This window comes from Myxocyprinus asiaticus, chromosome 19 (genome assembly GCF_019703515.2).
Source record: "Myxocyprinus asiaticus isolate MX2 ecotype Aquarium Trade chromosome 19, UBuf_Myxa_2, whole genome shotgun sequence".
Taxonomy (NCBI): Eukaryota; Metazoa; Chordata; class Actinopteri; order Cypriniformes; family Catostomidae; genus Myxocyprinus; species Myxocyprinus asiaticus.
Genome location: NC_059362.1, coordinates 47,784,403 through 47,789,432, shown reverse-complemented (window position 1 = coordinate 47,789,432; position 5,030 = coordinate 47,784,403). Strand labels below are relative to the sequence as shown.

General features: G+C 41.1%; 1 pseudogene; it reads right to left on the bottom strand.

Annotated features, from left to right (window-relative positions):
- Window positions 1-3,562, bottom strand: LOC127409998 (zona pellucida sperm-binding protein 4-like; annotated as a pseudogene).
- Window positions 3,563-5,030: the final 1,468 nt, after the last annotated feature.

Sequence of the window (5,030 nt, the reverse complement as noted above, 5' to 3'; positions counted from 1 at the left end):
TTAAGACATGACCAGAGTAACTTCTTGACTAGAAACCAGTTTCCCCACTAGAAGTCATCTTGACATGAACATACCTTCCTGTAAAATAAAGGAGAATTGTAAGGTGTAGGGGTTACATATCAGAATCCTAAAGCCATTCATTTAAGTGAAGTACTCACTTTACCTGGTGCAGCTCTGCTTACAGGAGCCAGTGGAAGAGGGATAGCACACTGCTGTACTATAGTGGAAGACCTGAACAAGAAGAGGAATAACCATAGCGTTCATTAAAATGTGCAATATTCAGGGTTTAGGTATTGCAAGGAAGGTTATGTAGGAATCATACAGTTTCCTGCAGAGGAGCTAGTGATGCTGGACCCACAAATGTGAACACCTTTACAATAAAAGCACTTATAGTGCATTGGGAATTGAAGACCAAAGGAGACATCCACAGGAACCAATGTTGTCAGGTAACATCATCCTGGTAAGTAAGGGCATCTGAAGGCACGGGGACCGTCAGGGCTAGCTCAGAACAGACCAACTAAGATTCTTGGGGTTATACTCACCCATAAACTAGAAGGTCCCACTGAGGTAGGCTGAGGGAATCAGGGGTTGATGTTGCCCAGCAATGTCCTAGTGTCACAACAATTTCTGGGTCAGTCCTTTCCAAAATGTGCACCTCAACATACACAGGTTCTCACAGGACTTTTGTGACTAGGTCATTCGCATAACTGTAGAAGGATGTGAACGCTGCATTCTCTGCAGGAGGACAACACTTAATTACTTAATAACAGAACTTTTGAGGAAGCAATCAAGATAACCAATACATTAACTTCAGCACATCCTTTAGGGACACATTTTCCATTGGCCAGCCTAAGTGTCACTTGGAGCAGTCCAGGAGCAGCTACAGGCGGAGGAACGGTGTTAAGCTCTACAACCACAGCTTAAACAGCAGTGCCAGAATACCTACACTGAAAGAGAAGCCTGACAAACAGTGAGCTTGTAGCATATGCCAAAAGTTAGCATTTAAGCTAAAGCATAGATCACCTACTCAAAATGACTGTCCCTTGTGATGGATCCAAATGGTTCAATCCCCACTTCATAGGATGATGTCATTCTGTTCTCATACACTACATATCCATGGTCCTCCTGCAAACACATATGGTTAACATCCACACCTTTCCAAGCAAAGCAAGTCTAAAAATCACCAATACCCACCATATGCCACAAGCTGTGACAGAGAATTGGTAGATGGCAAAGGAAGGTGTGGACCCAACTGGAGCACATGGTGGGTCACTTCTACCCAACAGACGGACTGTATCCAGGCTTAGCTGTGGAAGTGTAACATCTCTAACCACCACAACCACAAACTGGCCATCTCTAATACACTGGACAGTCACTGTAAGATACAGAGCACATTAACACAGATAACCAGTTTATATAGAAAGTTACATTGGTTCAACATCCTTACCTGCTTTCCCATAGTAACACTGCTGTCCATTAAAACAGCAATTTATAGCTTCACACTCCACAGCACTGATACCAGTTTGTCCACATTGGATCTGCTCATAATCAGCTACAGTACACTTGTCAAGAAGCTCTGCCTGTTACACAGGCTGCTTAGGTGGAAACTTTTGAGTCTGCTGTTGCAGAGCCTGTTGAGGTAGCTGCTGATCACTTGGCTGGAACACAAGAGCTTGTGGATTCTGGGCTGGAATCTCCCCTTGTTGTTGTCGTCGTCGTTGTAGATCCTGCTGAGGTATAAACCCCTGATCGTTTGGCTGGAACACAAGAGCTTTAGGATTCTGAGCTAGAATTCCCCCCTTGTTGTGGACTTTGCAGGAAGACTGCAGCTGGAGGCTCCTTGGACCGAATACTCCACTGTGGAACAGTATGACAGATAGCACAAAACCACCCAAAAAGTGCTAGAAGATACAGTCTACCCATACTTTCTGCCATTGCTCCACTACTGATCACACTATTAAACTGGATCCTTTTGACCTTTTATGCTCTATAGATTGTAGCTTTTTAACGACGGCCCCTCCCTGTTCATTAACAATCATGGTACTCCAGACTTGAACAAGTGGGAGCTTACAAGGTGATTCTTATTAGTTCTTAAGCGTTAACTGACCTTTACTAGTGATGGCAGAAATGAAGCTTTCCGAAACTCTGAGGGTATGTTTACACGACAACGATGTACCTTTGCATTTTTGAAAAGTTTCACGTACAGACGGCAACGTTGTCAAAACGATCCCCATTCACACGGATCCGTGAAAATCTTGAGCAGCACAAACACAGTCCTGTAGTCCGCCATTGTAGTTTTGAATGTCTCGCACATTGTTTCGAAGTACTCGCGCGCATGCCTATAGACTGAACACATAATATGCGTGCGCATGATGTCATCGTTTTCACAAATTCGTGTTTTTGTATGTTTACACGGAGACGATAATGGCATTGTTTTCAAAAACATGCACTTTGAAACCGTTTTCAAAAGTTTGCATTTTCATACCCCAAAACGCTGTTGTCATGTAAACGAACAGCCAAAACGCATAAAAAGTTTTCTGTTTTTAGTTGAACATGTTGTGTAAATGGCCCCTGAGTCTCAAGGTAATCAACAGGGAAATTAAAATGACTAAATTCAAATCAGCAACTTGTTTCAATCAGTCTGATTTTATAGACCTAGGTTATTGCTGAACTGACTTGAGATCAGTTAATGCCTGCATTTAACACTCATTCAGGGTTTCACTGTTTCGCTGTGGGATCAACACTCCCTAGTGTAACGCGAAACATTTCTAAACTATTTCGAAACAGTGTGATGTAACAAAGCCTCGCTTGCTGAAATCATGTGATTTGGCCAGTTTGATGCAGGCTCTGAAGCATTGGTTCAAAACAAATGATTTGTAAAAGTTTCAAAGCTTTATGAAGCAAAAACACCCATCACTATAGTTTACTGGTGATTTTGTAATTTTTGGGGAATTTTTCATAATGAATATACATAAAAAAATAAATAAAAAAAAACATGCAAAATCTAGGTTTACAGTAATTAAATGAAAACAATGTATCATAGCTTATAAGAACCTTCTCTACATGCAAAGTTATAAAGTTATTTCCTTTTATACATGTCATTGCTTTGATCACCTGGGGTCACATTACAGAATGGATTTCTAACTTATTAAGCATGGCAATTTCAGTTTATATACATATGTTCTACTTTACTTGTCATATCTTAAGAACTCTTTGTAATCCCAGCCAACACATCTGTTGACCACAACCTCACTATTAATCTTGGTTCAGCAGTACTTAAGCCAACTAGGACAGCCAGGAACCTGGGAGAAGTGTTTGATGACCATCTAAACTTCAATGCCCATATCTTCTTAATCGCCCTGTCATGTAGGTTTGTGCTTTACAACATCAGGAATATCAGACCCTTCTTGTCTAAATATGCTGAAGAGGTCCTGGTCCACGCTGTTGTCAAATCAAACTTCTGCAGCACTCCATTGGCCGTTCTCCCAGCTACTGCGCCTAAGCCACTGCAGATGGTCTGGCTCCCTGTGATCAATAAACGAGCAGTGTCTGGTGGTTCCATCGCAGCAAGGCAAAAAAATTCCCTTTCCAGATCATTCACTTTCTCTGTTCCTCTGTGGTGAAATGAGCTTCCAACCTCCACCTGATCTGTTGAGACCATCTTAGCATTGAATAAATAGCTATATGATGAATTACTTCCTCATTTGCAAGTCCCTTTGGGTAAAGGTGTCTGGTAAATGACAGTGTAAGTATGGCTCCTTGATTTAATATATTTACACAAATTCATCAGAGGGTTTTGTCACAGGCTTTTCAGGGTCAGTGTGGATTGCTTGGAGGTAGCAGATACAAAAGTCTCCTGTGGCCAGTCCTGGCAATGACAAAAATATTGATTTCAACAAAGTCCAACCTGTTGCCAGAGATATTGTGGAGCGCAAGGTGTAAAGTTCTTGAGCAATTATATTTCATTACTATACTTAAGTATTATTTGGGGGGATTTGGACTTTACTCGAGAGCAGTTTAAACTGAATACTTGTACTTTTACTTAATTACATTTCCTTAGAAAAAAAAAAGTACTTCTTACTACAATTTTAATAAGACTTAAAAAGTACTCATTGCATTTTTCCATTTCATTTTCTTTCGTCTTACTGGACTGAAGCCACCTTTTCACTGCATTTGACAAATGACAGACAATAGACTGGAAATCAGTCATTTCTAATGGAGAGTTGCACGGGGATGCAAAATTTTAGAGCTGTCAAAACTAAAGCTTTAAGGCATGCAATTAATTAAAATGTTTAACGCATTCATTTTTAAAACTATTACCAATTTTCACATTAGATTCTGACATTTTCAGAGTGTGTTCTAAAAACTGGTTGGAATAAGAGTGGAACTGTTACAATGTGTCAGGGGATCAGCACACTGCACGAGTCTGTGTTTGTAGCTTGCTAGCCTGCGTAGCATTGCTTATTCTTATACGTTCATCGTTTTATCCTTTGCCATTTTACTGTGTGCTTCATTTTTTTTTAAATTTTCTACTGTTTCAACTGCGTGTATTTTACCATGAACCCGTTTCTCTCTTTTTGTTCCTTTTCTTTTTCCCCGCTTGTCTACATCTCGCGTCTCTTCTGCATGCATTCGCTTTCTCCTCTGTTTTACATGAATTATTGCATCAATCTCAAACATCTGCTGATCAGGAACCACATCATACCACATCAATCTCAAACCCTCGCAGCTCAAGAACAACCATAACAACAACAAACAGTTGCGGTAAGTCATGGTGTGACGAGGAGGAGGGCGTGGCCGGGCCGTGAGGGTGCACAGCCGGCGCTGAGTCAACTAATCAGCGGGAGAGAGAGATAAAGGGGAGCTGGAGATGCTAGTTTGAGAGAGAGAGAGACACACGCGGCCACTGTGTGTGTGTGTTTAGATTTAAGTTAATTTTTGTCATTAAAGTTTAAGTTGACTATTCTGCCTGTGCCCAACTCCTCCTTGCCCACCTTTACCTGTTACACATCCGCTTATGTTATTTCTGT